The sequence below is a fragment of the Lissotriton vulgaris genome, chromosome 8, assembly GCF_964263255.1.
Source record: "Lissotriton vulgaris chromosome 8, aLisVul1.2, whole genome shotgun sequence".
NCBI lineage: Eukaryota > Metazoa > Chordata > Amphibia > Caudata > Salamandridae > Lissotriton > Lissotriton vulgaris.
In genome coordinates this window covers 490,153,687-490,177,847 of record NC_141696.1, presented here as the reverse complement: position 1 = coordinate 490,177,847, position 24,161 = coordinate 490,153,687, and positions in this window count along the sequence as shown.

Genomic DNA, 24,161 nt, shown 5'->3' with positions numbered 1-24,161 from the left:
TACGCCTAGGGAAGAACTGTTAATCAAGAGAGATAAGAAACCCCTAGACAAACTAGTTTGCGTGACAACGTATGGTCCTTACACCAACAAATTTAAATCGATTGTCCTAAGAAACTGGCACCTAATATCCAACTTGGAAGCACCATTTGCAAGACCATTGTTTGCCCTAAAGAAAAAGAGAAACATCGGGCAACAGATTATTAGGGCCGATTTAGGAATAACCAAAGCTAAAACAGATTTGCGCAAGATATGGAACTTGAAACCTGTGGAGGGTCACCACAAATGTGGGACCTGCATATCATTTGCCACCACAATTGAATGGACAGTTTTTTAACACAACTCTATAAAATGGACTCATACTGAATTCACAAACTATAAAAGTAAAAACCTAGTGTATGTAATAATGTGTCCATGCACCAAAATCTATATTGGGAAGACCAATCAACAGATCAATCAGCGATTAGCCCAACATCACTCCAGAATAAAACAAAAAGTGGTGACTGCCCCGATGATCCAATATTTTGTGGACAATAACCATACAGAAAATGATTTCAGGTGGTCTGTCTTGTCAGGCATTAAAATTTCGCCACGTGGCGGTAATGTGGAAACTAAATTGTTGAAAACAGAAGCCTACCTAATATTAAAATATAACTGTGTGAGCGAGGGTTTGAACGAGATGTCCAAATTATAAAACACAATTGGCAAGGTCCTTTGCCCAGAAATCATGCTCAAGAAAGACTGGTCAAAAGCTGCATGGCTATATTGACTACATTACCCACAATTCTGGTGTAAATCACACGAGAAGAGAGTTTCTATACAAGTCACGTGTCCGGCATACCCGGAGCAAACCAAACACGGAAGTGAGCGAGGCAGACTGCATGTGCGAGTAGCCCAGACCCTACATATTAAAAAGGTAAGGACAACATGCTACGGATAGGTAATAATACACGTGTATGGCCGAGAGGGGCTCACTGCTGTTCTTCAATTCACAGCAGACGCCGCATGGTGTAAAACGAACCGCGCGTGACGATGAAGACAAAGACGATAATCGCAGGAAAGCCCCAGAACAAAATTATTAAGTAAGTTCCCTTATTTAAAGCATGGCCAATGCGTGTTTAAAATTTGCCGAAACACTGAGTTAAAACATCCATATTTATCTCCAAATAGACCCCGCCACATCCAACCATAATTGTGCTACTGATTCGTGAAATGAACAAGAGCAGCAACACCTGATAGAAACAAGAAGCATACAAGTAAGTCCTACAGCCATACCACTGTAAATCGTTTTACTAAGTCCTGTTGTTATATGTAGCTAGAGACAATCGTTTTGTCTTTCACTTTTTCAGACTCAAATAGGTGGCTCAACAGCAAACTAAGAAAACTGCAGAATCTGAACGCACAAACAGTAACGAGGTAACTTTAAGTACTAGACACACACAGTTTGATTAAAGAAAAGTGAAGGTCCAACAGCCTAATTGTTCCCTCCCCTTAACCCCCAACAGGTACCCAGTAAAAGCCCTGATGAAAAACCTGAAAACTTGAGAAAGGGTTTAAAAACGTGTCTGCTGTTTCACAATTTTTGCATCCACAAAGGGTTATAAACGTAAATGTGCACACACGAGTGGTGTGTACACTCAATAAAGCTTTGTCCATAAAAAATTATCCTTTGTGAGATCAGTCCTAGATTATAGCCAAACAAAGAGTTTGTAGGACTGCCAGAAAAAGAAGTACTATGGTACTATTTCAATAATTGTTGTAAATAGTGTTAATTTGTAAATATTGTGAACTATGTATTCGTCAAGTGTATAATTGTATTGTGCAAACTTATATGTATGGCAGTGTATAACACTTGGACAAATTTTCAATGTTACAATTGCATGAAGTGAATTAACTTAAACATTTGATAAAAAATATATCAATACCCAAGAATTAAATTAAAAGGGTATACATTCTGCTTTGAATAAAGAGCAGCTTCTATTGAATCGTGACCGAGTCCCCTTGTTATTAATACTATTATATTGTCCTACTCGGTCCTGTAAGGACAAGACCTCACTTTTTCTTAAAGTCTACTCGTGTGGGTGGCACAACCAGTGCTGCAAGCCCACTAGTAGCATTTGAGTTACTAACCCTGGTACAGGTAGTGCACTTTTACTTGGGACCTACGGGTAACACCAATCTGCAAATCATGGATAATCAATCACATACAATTTCTCCAGGGAGCACTCGCACTTTGGCACTGATCAGCAGTGGCAAAGTGCCCGAAGCGTCTAAGCCAGCAAAAACATAATACGGCACAGTGTCAAAAATACAGGAGGCAGAGGCAAAAAGTTAGGGGTAACCACACCAAAAGATGCCAAGTCTAACAATGTTGCACTTCTCTCCTACTTCTGCTTAGTTTCCCAAAGGGACAAGAGTTCCTGCTCGAATTCCTAGTTCAGTCACAAGTTTCAGGGTCAAGGCAAGTTGCAGCTTTCAAACCCTGCAAGACTGCATAGCTAAACAGTTGCTCTGGGCATCCCGACTATGGGAGAGTGAACAAGCCTAACCTCTTTGATCCTACAGCATTGTTTTTCCGTGTGCATACAAATATGGTGGCAGTCGGAGGACCTGAGAAGGAGGCCAAGTAAAGCCATTGACTTCCTGTTTGAACATAAGATGTTTCAGTCACCGAAGACCTCCTCCAGCATGCAAAACGGGCACCATCACAGCCAAACTGTTGCATCCTCCTTTTGGACTTTGTAACAGAGCCCAAGAAAGATTAGGTATGTAAGGAGTAAAATGGAGCTCTGACCTTGAATGACTGAAAAACATTTACTGGCTGGAAAGATGATTGCATTCCAGATTTTACTGTCTTAATGAGTAACAGCTGGAATGCAATCATCTTTCCAGCCAGTAAATGCTTTTCAGTCATTCAAGGATTACTCCTTGCATAACTAGGGCCTCATTTATGAGGCCCTTTGCACCGCCAGAACTAAACTTTTTGCGATGTTCCGTGGCCCAGGAGCCTGCTCCATATTTACATGGCAGCACTGAGCCACTTTTTAGGGCTCGGGCCTGCCGTACACTGCGCATGCAGTGTCGCGCAGCGAGAGTCCTTTCACCGGGGATTTGAAAATGGACCTGGAAATTCCACACTTTTCGTGCGTGTAATTTCAAAGGTCCATTTCCATTGGCCTTCGCGTGCGTGCTGTTTTTTAACAGAACACGCAATAGGCCATGGGCGGTCGCGTAGCTCCGGCCATGGCCTATTGGTGTCTGTTACGCGCACCAGTGCCCATATGTGCAGCGATAATTCAAAACATATGCTCGCAGTGGCGCATGTGCGCACACCACTTGCGGGCTTTTTTTTTTGTAGTTCGCAATCGTTTTAGATCGCTTTCATTTCTCATCTCCTTGAGTTGTCAGTCACAATTATTTCTACAAAGCCTTTTAGGCCGCAGTGCGCTGTACCAGTAATAATAATGCAAATACAAAACACTAGTAAAATAAATAATAAATAAAAAATAAACAATATGACCACCTCCCTTACTAGTTTTTGATGCTTGTTTTGGCTTAATGCTGCCTCGTAAATATGGCTCCCTTTAACACAGTTTTCTGCATTAAAGGGGCGTGCAATGGGTGTTACTAGGGGCGTTCCCAACAACATCCATGGCTTTTTGACACTGTCCCAGATTTATGAGAAATCGTAAATCTGAGTCGGAGCAAAAAACGTACACGACCCCAGGGGAGGCATAAGGGAGGCACAACAAGGAGAAATATCTTTATTTCTCCTTGTTTTTCCTTTTTCTATGTGTGCTGCATCCTGCATCACACATAGAAAGAGGTAAAAGCCTCTTCTGATTGTTTCTGTGCAGGAAGGTTTCCCTTCCTGCACAGTAATGATCATACCCGCAAAGCAGGCACCAATGCACCATGGTGAAAAGGTGCTTGCGTTGGCGCACGGCAGCCCAGTCTGCGCCAGCACAGGAGAAAAGGACAGGAATGCGCCGGATCTTTTCTTTTACCGTAGGGCAGCGCAGCAGGATGGTCTGTGGCGCAGCCCACGGTAAAACCTCATAAATGAGGCCTGTAGGAAGGGGGAGGCTCTAGTTGGCGCAGTGTAGCACTAGCGACAAGCAGGGACTCTCTCTTCCTCGTCAGGGCTGAGGGTTACCTTCCAGACAACCTCTGCTTACCCTCTAGGTAGTGTGGCTTAAGCAGTCTTAGGCTAATCTTTGGGGCACATAGGGTTAAACATTTGCAATATTACACCGTCAAAACCAACCCACCACACAATGACACCAAACTGTATTCGTAAAAATATATATCTTTATATAAATTTCAAGCAGGCTTGTAAATACAGTTGTCACACTTTCAATAGCGGTTCCAGTTTACTTAAGTTCAGGTTGCCACAGTTCTTTATAGCAATAAGCAATCTTTTGGGCCTTCTGCCCAGGTTCGACAAGGTTCAGTGTCTCGTAGCGCCTCAATGCGCTCTCTGCGTGGGCCTCGAGGGCCAGGAGCTGTGCGAGCCTCGGTTTCAGAGGCGGCTCGCGTTGGGAGCAGATAGCGCGGTGCGAGCTCGAGTTGCAGGTCGCTCGCACCGTGAGGATACAACACGGTACCTTTCAAATTCTTGTGGAGCGGGCGGCTTCCAGGGGAGCTGTCCCACGTCGCGTTGCTTTTCCGGGGTCGCTGTTCGCTGCGGCTCTCAGCCGGGCAGGTCACGGGTCATCCGGGGCGGCGGTGCTCTGTGGCGGCAGGGTCCTTTCCTCGTCGTTCGCTCCGACCCTGGAGGCGGCGGCTGTGTGGTGGCGGCAAGTGGCAGTACGGTCCCCAAGTGCAGGACGTACCCAGCCAAAGTACCGGTTGCAGCTGTGCGCTCACAGCTGAGCTGTCGGGCAGGCTACCGACCAGAGGGGGTTATCACAGGGCAGCTGTCCGTCTTCGCAGGTGGATTGACGGCTCGAAGCGCAGTCAATTCGGGAGCTTGGACCGGACAGGTCCTCCTTTACTTTGCTCTCGGGCTCCCGGTGCAGTTGCGGTCACGGTGTTCGGGCCAGCGGCGGCTGGACCTCACGTTGCTCTCGCTGTTGCTTTGGGGCCCCGGTCACGGTGCTCAGGGGGATGTCGGTGCCTTGGTTACGGGGAGCGTGGCAGGCTTGCCCAGCGCTCCCAGACCCCTCTGTCAGTACTGCAGCGATAAGCAGCACACACAGTCGCTTTCTTCAGGATGTAGCGCCCACTGGTCCTGGGGCGCTGGTCAGGGGGCAAGTTCAACAGCAAGCCCTTGGAGATCTCTCGGCAGAGTTTGGCACAAAGTTTCTCAAAGCAAAAGTCTTCTTGTAGTCTTTCCTTTTCCTCTCCTTCTGCAGCAAGGCACCAGACACAGGCAAGAGCCAGCACTCTTCCTTGTCCTTCCCGGTCCTTCTTGTCGGGTAGAGTTCCTTCTGTAGCCCAAACAGGATCTAATTTACAAGGAGCAAGGCTCCTTCTTTTATACTGCATTTCTTTTGTTCTCGCAGGCCAGGGGGGCCTTTGCATAGCCACTTTCAGTCCTTGAGTACCCTGGAGGGTGTACTCCGGCTTCTGCTTTCAGTGCGAGGGGCAGGCGCATCAGACGCCCCACAGGAGGTGGAGCCAGCATTGTGCGGACAGGGGCAGCCAGAGTACCTTGTTGATGGGGCTTCGCCCTTCCTGGGCCAGGTGTCGGCTGAGTCATCAGTCGCTCCCCAGGAGGGTGGAGCCAGCATTGTGGTGGCAGAGCACAGCAAGATTCAGAGTCAAGAGCCACTCCTACCTCCCACTAAGGTGTAATCTGCGCATTCACCACCTGTCGTCCCCCAGCCCTGTCACTCACACATCCCAGACAGTCAGATACACAAACCAGCAGAGGCGGGCTGACATGGTTAGGCAAGCAAATGCTAACTTTCTAAAAGTAGCATTTGCAAACACAGGATACTAAAATAAACTTTACTAAAAGAAATATTTTATCATCCTGAGTTCAGGCATACTAAACACGACTCTCTACCATGCTCCCTGAGCCTGCTGGGATTATAGGGTGTAATAATTCCAGCAGCTCAGTCTGGCCTAACGGGAGCAGGTAGCCTTCAATAGTGAAATACGAATTTAGTTGTAAGTCACTACCAGGACATGCCACACACATCAGGGCTTGTCCTACCTTATACCTACAATGCACCCTGCCCGCAGGCCTACCATAGGGGTGACTAATATGCAGTCAAGGGAAGGTTCAGGGGCTGGCGAGTGGTTGCACTTGCCCAGCCGGCATGACAGTACGAGACTGCACGCGGGTTCTGCGGTGGCAGTCCCCAGACACATCTTACGGCTGCTTCTGTGGGTGGCGCAACCAGCGCTGCAGGCCCACTAGCAGTATTGGCATCTACAAGCCCTGGCACTCCTAGTGCACTTTACTAGGGACTAACAGTAAATCCAATGAACCAATCATGGATACCAATCACAGGTACAATTTACAGTAGGGAGCACTTGCACTGCGGCACGGGTCGGCCGTGGCGCAGTGCCCTGAGTATCGGAAAACCAGCAAAACATCGGAGGCACATCAGCAAAAAGTGGAAGGGAAACTCACGCCAAGGTGCCAGGTCTAACAAGGCCCCTTATCTTTCTTGGACTCTGTCACACAGTCGAAAAGGAGGTACTTTGGAGGAACAACCAGACATCTCCAGATGTTAACAGATTCAAAGGATTTCTGATTACCTCCCAAGGGATCTACCACTCTTTTTGCCACCATCTCAAAAGGCCCATTTCACTCCACTATTAAGGTCGCAACCAATTAATCACTGAAGCATCGGTCAATTCAATTATATGGTATAGCTATGATCGAACTTCCAGCCGCCTCCTTTGAGGGCATCTCTCTTTTATTCGCCACACCAAAAACCTTAACATGAGTTATACAGATTCCTCCTTTTAGAGGAAGTAAAGCTTAACTCACAAGAGGATAATGAAGGGACCATGAGTGCCAAGCGAGTTTCTAGAAGAAGTAGTCAGTCAGGTAAATTATATTTTGCCATTTTCAAAAATATCCCCTTTCGATCTTATAATTTATCCTATTGACATTCCATGATAGGCAGATCAGCAATCTCAATGTCGGTGCCATCTGAAAAGAGCTTGAAACATAGGTAATTGGGAAAGAAGCCTCTGAAATCCGCCAATATCTTGACTTGGAGTAAGCCAGAAATAGGAAGCAATTAAAACTTCTAGCCCCACCAACCTCACCCCACCCCATACTCCCATGACAGAAGCATGTATCAAGTAAACCTCTAGAACCTGGCCCACCTAGCAGTGGAAAAGAAACAGGTGTAAATATTCCACAATGCTAAGAGCGACCACAAAACGGTCCAAAAACCATATAGGGCATTAACCTAGAAGTAGAAGACAGCCGTTGGGTGTGCAAGTAAGGGACACATAATTGTAGCCAAGACAATTCTGTGTGGATTATGAAGAGTTCTAACGTAGGTCTTAAGGCTCATGTTTCAGTTCTTTAAGTATTACCAGTTACATTTTTCGCTACCATCAGGCAATTCGACTACAATGTATAAGGTTGTGGATTGGAGTGAATAATGTGATTTGCCAATGTATCATAACTGTGCACTGATGATGATACTATATGTTGGAAACTTAATAAAGGTGGTTTAAGAACAAAAAATGACGATTTCTCCCCAACTTTTGACTGCTTCCTAGAAGCACTCACTGTTAAGTCTGAAGTAAGGACAATATGTATGAAAAACGATGAAGAAAAATTGGCAGGTTAAGGGAACTATGGTACAAAATGAAAGGAAAATAAAGGCTGTGTGAGAGGAAGTTAGGTTTCCAGGGGCCTGAGAAGGAGCGACCACCAGGATGAACTGAACCCTTCCCCCAAACCACTATTGCTTCTGTGCTGGGATCTCTGGAGTTGGACCAGTGATGTTTCTTGCTCTTCTGCCTCTGCAACTCTTTCACAGTGTCTTACAGTATGTCTACATGGTCCAATATTTCAGGGACTCTTTTGCAATATTACATTGGTCCTAAAGGAGCAGGGTTATATTCACCTAGTTTAACATCCAGAGCAGCCGGAAGTTGGAGATTTTTTGAAAAATTACGTCTGTAAATGGTGAGCAATCGTGAGGCCCAGCAGACGAAAACAGTGTTACAAACCCTATTTGCGCTGTTTACCAATTTATAAAGAGAAGTGCTGTTCTTGTTTTGGATACACACTTTGATCACCATTATCATGTGTGTGTGTAGAGTTGCGCTCTAGTCACCGCGCGCTACATAATGACGTATTGCGTGCGTGGCCATTTTAGGTGGCAGGCAAGAGCGCAAATAAGCGGAGAAGTATCGGAGAGCACCGGACGCCTGTCGCTCTCCTGCTGTATGTTAATAAAGTCCTGTTCTTCCTCAGAACTGCTTCTAGTAATTCTTTGGGCACACCAGCCTCATTACAGTGGTGACGAGGCCGGGATCGAAAAAAAGATACAAAGAAGAAAACATACAGAAAAACGAATGGTGAGAACCCTACAGAGGACAAGAAGTGGAGTGCAAGGAGCCAGACGGGGCCACCACGAGGAGCAACAAGGAGAGGAAAGGCTATAGAAAAATCAGCAGGAGAGCGTGGCAGAGGCACAGAGCCGCCAAGAGCAACAGGAGAGACCGAGAGAGTCCCAGGTACAAAAGGGCAGAGAGCGACAGGAGCGGGGAGCCAGGGACTGACCTCATAGTGACCCCCACCAGCATGAGGACTGAGGAGATAAAGAAGGGGACACTACAGTGGGGGCACCCATTCCATGAGCTAGCACCCGGACACGATTGAGGCCCAGGCGGAGTCACAGAGAAGTGGTGAAGGGGCGCAGAGGGACCCCAACCGGACCAGGCACAGGGAGAGAGTGCAAGTGCGCCAGGCAGCCTGAGAGGTCAGGAGACAGAACCAGGGACTGACCTCATAGTGACCCCCACCAGCATAAGGACTGAGGAGATAAAGAAGGGGACACTACAGTGGGGGCACCCATTCCATGAGCTAGCACCCGGACACGATTGAGGCCCCGGCGGAGTCACAGAGAAGTGGTGAATGGGGCGCAGAGGGACCCCAACCGGACCAGGCACACGGAGAGAGTGCAAGTGCGCCAGGCAGCCTGAGAGGTCAGGAGACAGAACCAGAAAGACGCGCTGAGATGAGTGCGCAGGCGTCCTCACTTACGACACTGATCCCGTTCTTGCCCAAGCCATGAGACCCTCTAATGAAGTGGGAAGACTGGAGAGAGTACTTCATGAATTACATAGAAGCTCTGGAAGGCGAAAACGGGGAAGCTTTCCCCAGTAAGAGGAAGAGGAGGACACTCCTGCACAACCTAGGCCCGGAAGGGATTAGGGTCTTCCAGAATCTTGTGCCCACCCCCAGGCAAGCGGCAGACGACGACGTATTCAGACACGCAATAGAAGATCTGAACAACCACTACCGGCCGGCAGTGTGCACATCATTGATAGATATAATTTCCAGCAGAGGAAACAGGAGGCGGGCGAATCAATAGACGACTATGTTTCCGCGCTCTGGAAACTGGCGATAACGTGCAAATTTGGCGTTTTGCATGATGAGTTCATAAAGGACCAGATAGTGATGCACACCACGAATAAGACTGTCCAGGACAAATTATAGGTGAACGGAGGCGCCACGCTGAATCTAGTGATCGCCACGGTGAAAAAGGCAGAGCTGTCCAAAAGATGCGCAGACGCAGCGAAAAGAGAACCCGCCCTGAGGCCCATAGTTAATAAAGTAGATGATGCGGAACCAACAGGAAGGAACAAAGCCATGGCGGGGGAAAGTACAGTGTCAAACAGATGGACAGGGAAGCCAACACAACAGAGAAGGCAAAACAGAGAAAGCACAAACGTGTGCTACCGGTGTGGAAGCCAGTCCCATGCGGCCCACGATAATAATAATAATATAATAATAAAGGATTTTATAAAGCGCCTGGTGACGCCATCTCGGCGTGTCCCCGCGCTGTGGAAAGAGAAAGCAGGGGAAAGTGAGCGACCTAAAGGGTGAAAAGGTGAGTTTTTAAGAGTCTCCTAAATACGGTCTCTGTCTCAGCCAGTCTAATATGCAAAGGAAGAAGGTTCCAATTCTTGGCCGCCAGCGCCCGAAAGGAGCGCCCTCCCATCCTTGCTTTGTTTATCCGGGGGGCACACAGAAGCCCGGTACCCTTGGAACGCAGTTCTCTGTTGGGCACATAGGGAATTGCGAGATCCTTCAGATATTCAGGGGCTACCTGAGAGGTAATCCTGTAACACATAAGGAGCGTTTTAAACAAGATTCTCTTTTTTATAGGGAGCCAGTGAAGAGCAACTAGTGTAGGCTTGGAGGCCGCTCTTCTGGGAAGCCTGAGGACCAGACGGGCCGCCGTGTTCTGGAGAACCTGAAGTTTTTTAATGTTCTTCTCAGTAGTACCTAAGAGAAGGACATTACCGTAGTCAATACGGGAGGTAACCAGAGCTTGAGTCATCGTGCGTCTGGCCTCTAAAGGAAGGAGGTCCAGGGTACGATTTAAGGTCTTCAGGACACCAAAGCACTTTCCTGTTAGCTTCTGGACGTGGCTGTCATAGGAGAGTCTGGGATCGACCCAAACACCCAGGTTCTTAGCTTCCTTGCATGGGGAAGGCATGGGACCTAGACAGGAAGGCCACCAGTCCAGGGTCCAACTGGCCGAGTTACCCCCAATCACCAGCACCTCAGTTTTAGAACCATTGAGCTTGAGGCAGTGTTGGTTCATCCAGCCTGCAAGCTCCTGCATGCATGTTCTGAAATTAGCAGCGGCCAAGGTGGGTGTCTGGGATAGGGAGATGAGGAGTTGCGTATCGTCGGCATAAGATGCGATTTTTATGCCGTACGATTGAACCACCTCCGCTAGTGGAGCCATATACAGGTTAAACAAGGTGGGGCTCAGGGCAGAGCCCTGAGGCACCCCCTGTTCTAGGGCAATGCTGTCAGAAAGGGAATTGCCTCTCTGAACCTGAAAGCTTCGGTCTATGAGGAAAGACCTAAGCCATCCCAATGCCTCCTTTGTGACCCCAGCCTGGTTTAGACACTGTAGCAGGGTGGAATGGGCTACAGTGTCAAACGCAGCACTGAGGTCCAGCATTATGAGCGCCATCGTATGACCCTCATCAGCTCCTGCCCTAAGCGTTTCAGTAGCTCTCAGGAGGGCTGTCTCGGTGGAGTAATTAGTCCGAAAACCGGACTGGGAGCTGTGCAGGCATTTATTAGCTTCAAAGTGAGCCATAAGTTGTTTGTTTGCAATTTTTTCGGTCACTTTGGCAAGATAGGGTAGAAGAGAGATTGGTCTTAGATTTTCCAAGGTGTCTTGACTTACATTCGGCTTCTTTTTGATAGGTAATACAATAGCCTTCTTCCAATCAGTCGGTAAGTGCGCAGAGGAGAAGGACAACTGAATAATCTGCCTGAAGTAGGGTTCCAGTACCTGTAGGCTCTCTCTGAGTACTTTCGGGGGAGCAGGGTCCCGGGGCGAACCCGATTTGACGCTCTTGCAGATGTTTATAAGCGTATCGGGAGTGGGAACCGAGAAGCATTGGAGGCAAGACTCAGTGGAATTAGTAACAGCGCTCTCTATAAAATCATGGCCGGATGGCGGCTTGTCAGAGAAACTGGTATAGATGTTGTTGATCTTATCTGAGAAGTAGCGAGCGATCTTATTGCAAGTTTCCACTGAGTTGTCGCAAGGCGCATTGTCATTAGTGAGCACAGAAATTTCCTTAAAAACTTTAAAAAGCTCTTTAGAAGAGTTCTCTGCCTCCCCAATGCGCGTCTTGTAATGCATGGCTTTAGAAATACGGATTTTTTTATAGTATTCCTTTTGCGCTTGTTTATATTGAAATTTAATAACTGGGCAAAAATTAGTGCGCCAGTCGCGTTCTAATTTTTTGCATGCAGATTTGCAAGCTTGTAGTTCTGCGGTGTACCAGGGAGAGGATTTTCTGGGGTTGATGAAATTTTTTAGGTTGCGAGTAGGAGCGGTTTTGTCTAGTGCCCTTAAAATTCTGTCCTGCAATTGACTGTAGGCTGTTTCACAGTCAGTGCTTTCAAGAGAGTCTCCTGTTCCAATCAATTTATTGAACATGTCCTGAGAGAAATTTTTCCATTTCCGGCGCTGGTACCGAAGATCCGTGTCCTTTTTATTCGGATCGGGCTCAGATCTTAGCAGGTAGAAAGGAACAATGGAGTGATCTGACCAGGGTACCGGAATGGGAGAAAGAGCGTGTACTCTGGAGACGCTCCCAAAGATGGGGTCAAGAAGGTGACCTTGTCTATGAGTGGGATCAAAATTTATAAGATCTAGCTGCAGAGACTGGAGAGCGGACCTAATGTCCTTAGCTCCAGAATCAAGGGGGTCATCAAAGTGAGCGTTCAAATCGCCTAGCACCAGGAAATTATTCTTCCTAATAGCAAGGTGAGCAGTGTTTTCGAGAAGGCTGGATGTAAAATCATACAGTCTCCCGGGAGGTCTGTACACAAGAATGCCAGAGAAAGAGAATTGTGGGTTAACTAAAATAGTAAAAAGACCAGCTTCGCAGTGATCTATGGTCAGAGGCGAAAGGGAGCACTGCAGGGGGGTTTTAGTGGCAATGGCAATTCCGCCTCCCCTGCCATCCTTCCTGTCAAGTCTGGTCAAGGAGAAACCAGAAGGCATGGCTTCAATGATGTCCGGGTCGGAAAGTTCCCCAAGCCAAGTCTCCGTGAAAAACATCACATCAAAGTCATCATCCTCCAGTAGTTGATGAATTTGTATAGCGTGCTTACCCAGAGAGCGGCAGTTAATCAAACCCGCCTTAGTTCGTATTAAAGAGCCTGCCCTGATGGGTGGTTTGTTAGGCGTAAAAGAGCATGAAGGGCAACAATGCACAAGCAGCGCCTCCATGGTGTGAAAGCAGGATAAGGTGACTTCAGGGCGGAGATCTAGTAGCTCCTGTCTATCATACCGTATACTCTGGGATGTGGAATGGCCAGGAGTCGTCGCCCCGCGCCCCGTCCGGCCGCGGACGGGCGCAGACGGGCTGGACTTTGGCTCGACTTCGGCGCGCTTCCGGCGCGCCCGCTGCACGCGTCCGCTGCGCGACCGCGGACCTCTGCACATTTATGGAGGGGGTAGGGGCGACTAGAGCGCGGATGTTGCAGCCCTGAGCCCGGAAGTAATTGGGCTCCTCCTCCACCCTCCGCAACAAACGTCCAAGATGGGCGCGGCGGACCGGGGCGGGAGTAGGCGGTCAATAGAATCCCAACAGCTGCTATCAGCCAATAGGTGAGGCACAGAAGGCAATTTTCACAGTAAAACACCGAACAAGTTAAAATTAGCCAAACGCGCTAAGTTTTTAAAAACGCTACTAATAAGCGCTATCAGTGCATGCTGTGTACACGAGCGTCAGCGGATAGAGTAAGCCACTGCCACCGGCTTTCTCCTCTCCACAGCGCCAGTGTATTAAAGCAGGGAATTTATAGAAAACAATACAGCGCGACTAGAGCGCGGATGTTGCAGCCCTGAGCCCGGAAGTAATTGGGCTCCTCCTCCACCCTCCGCAACAAACGTCCAAGATGGGCGCGGCGGACCGGGGCGGGAGTAGGCGGTCAATAGAATCCCAACAGCTGCTATCAGCCAATAGGTGAGGCACAGAAGGCAATTTTCACAGTAAAACACCGAACAAGTTAAAATTAGCCAAACGCGCTAAGTTTTTAAAAACGCTACTAATAAGCACTATCAGTGCATGCTGTGTACACGAGCGTCAGCGGATAGAGTAAGCCACTGCCACCGGCTTTCTCCTCCGGCGTTCCGAGCGAAGTGTATGTTCTGCGGCATAGTAGGACACTATGAAAAGGTATGCCACTTCAAGATGAGAAGGCCCACTGTAAAGTATGTGGCGCAGGCCAGAGGAGGAAGAGGATAGAGAACAGGAGGAAGGAGACAGTGTACTGTGTGTGTACGGTCAGGTACTGGGCATTGAGTGCAGACGCTCTCGCAAACCACAATGTGACATGGTGATTGGGGGAGTACAGATCAAAATAGTAGTGGACTCGGGCTCCCTGTACACCATTGTCCAAAGGACAGTATGGAATGAAAATTTCAGACCCAGCCTAGGATCTAGACTAGAACCTCCGGACATAAGGCCAGACACGTACACAGGAGAACCCATCCCGATGGTCGGATACAGAGTCTTAACCTTTGAGTTCAAAGGCCGGAGCGCAGAGTGCAAGTTGTACGTGGCGGAGAAGGGCCCATCAGTCCTAGGGTGGATGGATCAAGGAGACCTGGGCATACAGTTGGATCCAGGAGGAGACACACATGTGCTAATGACGGGCCCGGGGCACTGGCCAGACTTTGAGAGGATGAAAAGTGAATTTCCCAAGGTATTCGGAGGGAAGGTCGGCAAATTGGAAAAATTCATGCATCGGATAGACCTCAAGGAGCATGCCACGCCGGTGTCCCACAAAGTAAGGAACATACCCATAGCGGTAAGAGAAGCAGTACAACAGGAGTTGCACAGACTGGAAGAGAACGGAATAAATAGTTCGGATTGGCTGGCGCCTCTGGTAGTGGCCATGAAATGTCCGTCTCTGTGTGGATCTGCGTGAGCTGAATAAATGCATCATAGTGGAAAAATTCCCGCTACCACGAATAGAAGAGATGTTGAATCAGACAAAAGGGGTGAAGTGGTTCTCCACTATCGATCTCACTTCAGCATATCATCAGATAGCTCTGCACCCAGCGAGCCGGAAACTGACATCATTTATAACACCCTTCGGGGGCTACCATTTCCGCTGCATGCCCTTCGGTCTCGCGTCGGCGGCAGCAGTTTTCCTGAAACTAATGCATCAATTATTTAAAGAGTACAGTACTTCCAGGACGACATATTAGTGATGGGAAAAGACATGAAAGATCATGACAGGAAGCTAACAACTGTACTTAGGGTTCTGGAAAGCAATGGCCTTACGGCTGAATGGGAGAAGTGCCGGTTCGGAATGACCTTAGTCACATACCTGGGGCATGAGATTGGAGAACAAGGCATCACGCCCAAAAGGGACAATGTGAAGGCGATTTGTGATGCCCCGGCACCGAACAACAAAGAAGAGGTGAGATCCTTTTTAGGGATGGCTGAATACTACAGCAAATTTGTGCAACAGTTCCACCAAGACGCACCATCTGAGGCAACTCATAAGGGACAAAACAGTGTTCGCATGGACGGAGGAAACACAAAAGGAATTTGATACCATAAAAAGCGATATCAGCAAGGCGATACCTCTGCAAGGATATGACCCCCTGGGGCAGTCAGTGTTGATGACAGATGCCAGCGAAAAAGGACTGGGAGCAGTCATTATGCAGGAAAGGAAAGATGGAACAATGGAGACTCTCCGCTTCGCATCTAGGTCCCTATCTCCTACAGAACAGACATTTTGTAGTGTGGACCCTGGGAAAGTTCCGCCAATTCCTATGGGGCAAGAGGTTCCAGCTCAAGACTGATCACAGACCCCCGGTCAGAGTTCTTACATCGAGGGGGCATGCAAGCGCCACTCCCCGCATCGCCAAGATGACGTTAAAACTGTTAGACTATAGGTACGACATGGAATACATACCAGGGACAAGAAACAAGGTAGCTGACTACCTTAGTAGAGCTTCAGCGATGGAAGAAGCCTCCAGCAGTACGGACGAGAGCGAGGTAATGGTAGCTTCCTGAGAGAGTGATAAGTAGCCAGGAATGGACAAAGGTGTATGGAGTATGGAGAAGACACGGACATAGAAGAGGTCAAAGAATGTCTACTGCAGGGATGGCCGGAAAAGAAACACCTACGGACAGCACTCAGGAAATTCTACGAGGTGTGGGAGAAACAATCTATAGGAGACAAAGGGATATTCTTGTACAGAGGAGACAAAGTAGTCCCCCCGACGACGTGGATACCCCATCTCTTAGCAGTACTACACGAGGGGCACCTGGGAATTGTAAAGACGAAGATGAGAACGAAACAAATATACTGGTGGCCTGGAATGTACATCCAAGTGGAGAGACATGTAAGGGAATGCGACCAGTGTCAAAGAGCGGACAAGACCCTGACACCTCTAAGACCAGCTTTAGGGAAGTTTGCCAGCCCAATAAATCCCTGGGAGAAAGTGTCTATAGACATTCTAGGACCAGTATTGGACACCCAGGGCACACCAAAATACATGTGTGTCCTCATATATAGGTATTGTAAGTGGCCGGAGGTGCACATACAGGAAGAGATGGACACCGAAACAGTTCTCCGGTTCCTTACTGCCACCTTCCTCCAGGAAGGTATTCCCAGATCCATCTTGAGCGACAATGGACCGCAGTTCACCTCAGAGAGGTGGTACAAGTATATGGAGAGGAATGGGATCAAAACCAAACACACCTCCATATACCACCCAGCTGGAAATGGTCTAGTGGAGCGGTTTAACAGAGTCATAATGGGATCCGTTCAAGCAGCCATCATGATGGGCAAGGATTGGGACAAGGAGATCCAAAGTATGCTGTGGGCCTACCGCATCACCCCCACGAGCACCGGATATAGCCCCTTCCATATCCTGAGAGGGTGTGACCCCTTCACCAAAGACAACCTAGCGTGGAAGGAAAAAACAGTAACCAGCAAATGGTCCCCAGCGGTGGTGCAGCACAATTTGGAGAAATCCCAAAGGATATACACTGAGCATTACAACCAGAGAAGGAATGTGAAAGAAGCAGCCCTTGAGAGAGGGGAATGGTTTAGAATCAAAGTGGCGGTGTTGCGGAAGAAAGGGGACAGCAAATACAGCCAACCTCTGCAGGTAAAAGAGGTAGACGACAGAGCAGCGTTGCTCAGCGACAGAAATGTATGGTCCCAAGACAGCATGTCCAAATGTATTAAGATTCTACAATGGTCCAATGAGGAAAGGGGGAGGACATCCCAAGACCAAGCACCACCTGAGGGTGAGGAGACACATCAAGAAAGAGAAGTGAATCAAGGAGCAGGAGAGAGCAGTAGAGAGTTTGGAGATGGTGATATCCCCGTGACAGGAGAACATCTGGGAGTGGAGAGTGAAACCCAGCGGAGAGAAAGTCCTTGTGCAACCGGGGACAAGGTGGTGAACCAGGCTGAGAACAGTTCCAGAGAAGCTTTCACCACTTCGGTAAGACGCACCCCGGCAGGCAGACCGGTGGTGAGGCCTACCAGATTCCGAGACTTTGAACTAGGAGAAGGAAGATAATTTGCCTTGTCAATAGACTGAATGTTTTTCTTTGGCAATGCAAAAGGAGGATATATGTAGAGTCGCACTCTAGTCACCGCGGGCTATGTAATGACGTAGAGCGCGGCGGCCATTTTAGGTGGCAGGCGAGAGCGCGAATCAGCGGAGAAGTATCAGAGAGCACCGAACGCCCGGTGCTCTCCTGCTGTATGTTAATAAAGTCCTGTTCTTCCTCAGAACTGCTTCTAGTAATTCTTTGGGCACACCAGCCTCATTACAGTGTGTCGCCTAAAAGAGAGCACTGAGTCAGTTTTCACACCTTTACCCACTGCACCATTGTTAATAAGTTTGATATTCCTTTTTAGTATTTTTTTCGTTTGTTACAAATAAACAACCATTGGTTATTTAAGTTTGCCGATAATGTGTGTCTACGGACCACTGTTCTGATATACTATGACACATTTGAGGACATGGCAAGCATTAGATATTAACATCTGTGCTGGATTTACGGCACTGTCTACCATCCTGGTTTCCGGCGGCAGGGTAGGTCGCAGACGGAGCCGCCTTGGACGCTAGTGAGTAGATACTCGTTGTTTCCAGGCTTGGACACCCAGGATGTCTAGGACTATAATGGAGTCGACATTGCGGGGCTACTTGGGGTACCGGATTTACATTTGGCTCTCCCCCTCGTGACCATTAACCCCGTGCTCTTCTCTCTCGGTATACCGGCCCACACGGCTGTTGGTGTGACTTGTTGGTGGGCATTTGAGACAGGTTCTTGCGTCAACACTCCCACCAATGTTTACGCTACACAGTGGTACCGCCCATGTATACTTGGTTTACACAGGATCAAGGTTGGGCTAAAGGGGCTAGGCCAATACCTCCTGGACCTTTTGCTCTTTGCTTACTACTCACTGAAGGGTCCGGCCACCTAGCCGTTTTCTGGTTTGTGTAACATTAAGTTTTTTGCTACATCCAGTTGCTTTTCTTTCCACTTACACAGGACCCAAATTGGTGTCCATTTTGACCGCTGGATACTGTTGCAGTCATCACTAGACAACAGTAGAGGTGAGCTAGGTTCCTGTCTTGGCCATTATGTTGGTTTTAACTGCTCTATTTGGATGCCTCCATCTTGAGCCCTTGATTTTAAAATTATACATTCTGTGCATTAGAGTCCTTACCTTACCTTTTAATCTTATTCACCTAGCACACATGCCACTATGGCACCTTAAGGAAAGATCTATGAGATACGCGTCATGTACAGTGGTTGCATTCCTTTATAAACACAATTTCCTTTTCTTTTTTGGTTGCAGATTATTGACTTGAGAATGTGGTATGTCGTTTTTCACTTACCACGTTGTGTAGATAGCGTTCACTTTGGTCCTGAAGAAGTGCCCAGATCCTCCTGACACTCATGGCATGACACATGTTGACTGACCGAGAGTAGGACACATACAGCTAGATACATTGCCTCTAATTCACTGCCACTCTCTATACTTTTAATCAGGCAGTTTAGCTTTTGAATAAATGACTGCTAGGACTAACTGACCTGTTTTAACTCACTTCCCTCCCACATCTACACACACTAGGCCCCTCACCCCCACTGCACCCAACAGCAGGAACAAAAGATACCCGCCAAAGAGCCCCGTACTGGGTGCCCATCAGGTATTGCAGCGCCAACCGACGAGGGGCAAGCTCATATGATGAAGTATGACACCTAGCTTGCTAGGTGTGTGAGAGCCCTAGTTCCGAAAAGGGAAATTCCCCTTCCTTTCTCTTCAGTGTGGGGCTACTCATGGCTCACCCCCACCTTTAGTATCTCCCTGCTCCTTTACTTGAACTCAGAGGAACTCCATACCCTTCTTGTGTACAGCTTTGTTGGGGCTCGTATGTTCGACCTCTTTAAACTTGCCCATTGTCCCTCTCTTGGAATTATAGTTAGCACGGGTCATGCCCGTGGGACATTTGCTTAGGTTACCAGCAGATAACAGTTGGATCGCAGCTGGCCCTCTCTCTCTAGCCCATTTTATTCCCCATGGATAACCACCACGGTCTAAGCTTCGGTGACAAGGCAGTAACAGACATCTTAGACAGAACCCCTTCCCTTTTGGGAACTGATGGTAGCTCAGCTTCTGGCACACAATCGGATGATTGGAATTCTCTAACATCGCTAAAAAGGGAGTGGTTGAAGTTAACCCTCCATGGCGCTCTTATGACAGAATATCTGCGGGCCAATATCGCCCCTCTGGCTTGATTGTCAATAATTTCCAGAGACTGTTTTTGGACGATGCAACCTTTGAAAAGAAATGGTTCCTAGTCAAGTGGAAATGCACTAGGGACTGGCTTGTGTTAATTTTATTTATTTATTACATTTATAGAGCACATCTGTCACCTAGAAAAGGCATCCTGGCGCTGGCAGACTCATAACAGCGAAGGCAGCCGGTGGCAAACAAAAATTTCGGGAAGAGTAGTGTTTTCAATCTCCTCCTAAACAGGAGGAGATCTGAAGTATGTCTAAGCTCAGCCGGAAGGGCATTCCACAATTTCGCCGCGGCTACGCCAAACGATCTTCCTCCTGCTTTAGTTTTCTTAAACCGAGGTATTGTCACCAACCTAGCAGAGGAGGATCGTAGGCTGCGGACTGGAGCATACCACCTAAATTTCCTTTGTAGGCCAACAGGACCTAGATCATGCAGGGCCTTAAAGGTCAGACAGAGAAACTTAAATTGAACCCTCTGTCTCACCGGGAGCCAGTGTAGCTGGGCCAAGGCCTACAAGGAAGAAGCTCTCGTCGGCCACCCCAGCGCTAGTTTAGCAGCCGCAGACTGGATTCTTTGGAGTCTATCCATAAGATAGCTCGGAGAATCCAACAGCAAGGAGTTACAATAATCTAACCTGCTGAGCACAGTGCAACGTACCACCTCAACCCGGGCAGGAGGCGGTAATAGTGGAAGGATTTTTCTCAGAAGTCTAATAATAGCTAAACAGCCAGCTACTAGTTTCGATACCTGCACCTCCAAAGAAAGATCATTGTTAAACATAACATCTAGGTTACGCACTACCTTCACTGGCTGTACCGCTGAGGAAAAATCCCCAGGCCAGAAGTTGCAGGGTAGGAGAGTTTGCACCCTAGGCCTAGGGCAGTATAACACCTCCGTTTTCTCCGCATTGAATTGCAGTGAGTTGGCCTTCAACCACCCGCCGTGTCTCGCAGACAGTTGGGAAATTCTTCCAAGGAGGTTGAGTCATCTCCCTCCAAGGAAAGAATCAGCTGCGTATCATCAGCGTAGTTGACAATTTTGATGTTATATTTTTTGATGATTGCAACTAAGGGCTTCATATAGATATTAAATAGCACCGGACTGACTGCTGAACCTTGGGGAACACCATGCAAGATGGTAGAGAAGGTGGATTGGAAGGGAGGGAGGGCGGGCCACCGCTTGTTCTCTATTCTGGAGGAAGGACTCAAACCACCCCAGGGACCTACCAGCAACCCCCACCTCTCTCAGCCTGTCCAGCAGGATGGCATGGTTCACCGTATCGAAGGCAGCAGACAAGTCAAGCAGGATCAAAACACCTGCTTGACCCCTGTCTGCTCGCCAGCGAAGTTCATCCATCAAGGTCACCAAGGCTGTCTCGGTACCATGGGCTGGCCGAAAGCCAAACTGCACTTCCTCCAAGAGCTTGTGTTGCTCAAGGTATCTAGAAAGAGTGCCTGCCACCACCCGCTCTACAATTTGAGCTGGATAAGGTAGAAGCGAGATGGGTCTAAAGGTCTTCAAGCACTTGGGGTCAAGGGTGGGCTTTTTCAGTAAAGGGGTCACCACCACCCGCTTCCATTGCGAAGGAACCACTCCAGAGGAGAGCGACTGGTTACAAACAAGCCAGAGCGTGGGAAAAAGCTCAACCTCAAACTCCTTCCAAATTTTCAATGGGAGCGGTTAGAGGCGGCAGACCCGAGAGCAGAGGACGGCCCGGGACCAGGGTTCGATTCCCGGTGCGGCAGGTTTCTGGACCAGGGTCAGCGGACTCGATAATTCTCTCGCCTCGGTGCCCACTCTGATCAGCGATCACACTCGGCAACTCTGGGCATTAGCTTGCCTCATCTTCACTAACGGCCCCACCAGACCGCCGGGGATGCCTGGTCTCACCCTGGAGATACCCATTAAGGGACCATCTCTCAGGGAAGCCAGGAAGGGTTTCGCAGCGGTCGAAGCGCCTTGGGACCCTACGGGTAAGTAGTGCGCTATATAAATGCCTATACATACATACATACATTTACAAGTGGAGACCCAGATGTAATAACAGAGGCCACTCCCCTAAACTCATCTGCAGTCAGCTGCGGGAATTCCACAAGGGACTGATCTCCTCCCTGTTCACGGGCAACTTCAAGATTGTAACGATGGGATGGAGTGGTGACTGAGCCCTGCTTAAGAGGTCTATCACACTCAGCCAATACCGGAGAGTCTGGGATGTTAACTCTGGATTGTTGCCGATCCACCCCCAAGTCTTCAAAGATCTTATTAATTTTATCCTGGAAGAACCCAGCAAGATTCTCACACAGTTGCTGGGAGGGGGGGGGATCTCATTCTTAACACAGTCCGGGCTAATAAGGCTATTCAGAATATTAAAAATACTGCAGGAGCTGTTCGGGGCATCGGTAAAATCTTTGGAGTACTACGATGCTTTAACTCTATGGATCTCTTTCTTGTATTCTGTCCACTTTATCTTCCCTACCAGCCTATCCCTGTCCAGATATGCCTGTCTCCACTTCCTCTCCGCTTGCCTACAATCCAGCCTCAGGTTTTTTAGGCTGTCTGTAAACCAGGGAGATGAAGGTCTCCCCCTGCTCCTATGACGTTTTAAAGGAGCAGTGGAGTCCAAAACCGAGACAATCTTTGAGCAGAGAGCGGCGTAGTTCGTCTCTATCTGCACGTCCGGGGAGAAACACTCTTCAACCCTGAACACAGGGGTCTCACCCTTTTTCCGGCCAAGGGACTTCCAATCTCTGTTCACATATTCCCTCACAAGGCTAGATGTCCTAGTAGCCGAGGTGCCTGACTTCAGAAAAAATTTCATCAAAGAATGGTCAACCCAGGCCATGGGTAAAACATCCCCCACCGTAAGAAGGTTGGTCTCGGAGAAAATCAAGTCCAACCGATGGCCCCCTATATGAGTGGCCTGGGAGACTCGCTGGAAAAGGCCAAGGCCCTCACATGAACGAGTCACATTATAGAGGCCTGCGTTCATGGTACCATTCAGCCAAAGATTAAAGGGGCATATTACCAAGGGCATTATCGCCGCTTTAGCGGGAATTTTTCCCCGCTAAAGCGGCGATAATTGTATCGCCCTATTACCTAGCTGTTGCTAACACCAGTTAGCGACAGCTAGTAGGAGATAGCGGGCATTTAGGTGCCCTCTTTGCATGTCAGCGATAATTATCGCTAATGACATGCAAAGTGGGCGTGCCAAGATGTTAGCGACTGGAAACAGTTGCTAACATCTCTATCTCCTATTACCAACTTTTGGAAATAATCGCGCTAAGTGCGATTATCTCCAAAAGCCAATGGTAGGTGGATAACATGGCTGAGAGCATTTTCTTGGTAATGCATGAATATCGCTGACTTTACAGCGAAATTCATGCATTTCGGCCGATTTTTAACGCTTAGGAGATAAACCTTGATAATAGCAAGGCTCCTAAGCGATAAAAATCGGCGGAGCTCGGCGATATTAATATTGCCGCTAAACCAACATAGCGATAATCATCGCTAGTTGTTGGTAATATGCCCCAAAGTCTCCAGGGATTACCAGTTGGCTATGTGTAGCAGCCATGTTGGTAAACAGTTCCAGCAGTGACAACTGCTGGGCTGTGTTAAAGACCCCAGGGGGTCTACAGCAGATAATGCCTGTTAGGAGATGTCTTTGTGCGTTCTTGATCGTGAATCCAAATAGTTCACAGCCGTCACATGCATCAAGCTCAAGGACGTGCAAATCCAGAGTGTCTCTTAAAATTACACCCACCCCACCCCCCCTTCCACTAGCCCTAGGCCTAATTATTAACACAGCTAGAAGGTTTGCAGATGCACTCCTAGTCAGGATCCAAATTGCAGAAGGAGCACTCAAAACAACTGTACAAATCACAGCCTATTAAACCAGACTCGTGGAAATCAACGCTGAGATCTGACAATAAGGACTATTTAATGAAGCAAAAAATAACAAAGCTCCAAAAGAACATGCAGAAATTCAAAAAAGAAAAAGTGTACCCTTACCTCAAAGCTGACTATACATCAGCTTTCTGGCAGTTCCCTCCATACCAACATAGCCCGCCACAATTCTTCCATAATAGCAACCCCCCTTTTTTAGACAGAGGCTGGGGCAGAGGAAGAGGGCGCAACAGAAGAGGATCTCAGAAACAGGTCCAATGGCAAGATCAACCATCCAACAGTATGGAAACCCAGAGCAAAACACGAGGCAAGAGGAACTAGTAGTTAATCTCTCACACTGAATCCTCACAGAACCAGAGAAAAGAGTGCTAGTGATGGGCTTAGGTTTTATCCCCACACCCAGGGTGGACAAGTTCAGAGACCACTGTGAGGTGCAAAATCTGTTCTGAAAGATACAATTAAAATCTTACTTTCAAGACAGGCACTTGAATGAACAGGACAACTCAGGGTTAAGAAACCCATCCTCTTTTACACCTAATAACCGCATGGTCCCTATAGAGGTCCTGGTCTTTGAGAAAGCAGTACATAAGGAACTAGCCTTACCTCACAGTCGGACCCCTTTTCACAACCTCTCTAATGTAGAGTTGAGAACAGCGACTAATCTCTCAGAAGACATGACTATTATAATCAAACAGGCGGATAAAGGTGAAGCCACTGTAGTCCAGTCCACTGCAGACTACGATGCAGAATGCAATCGTCAACTTTC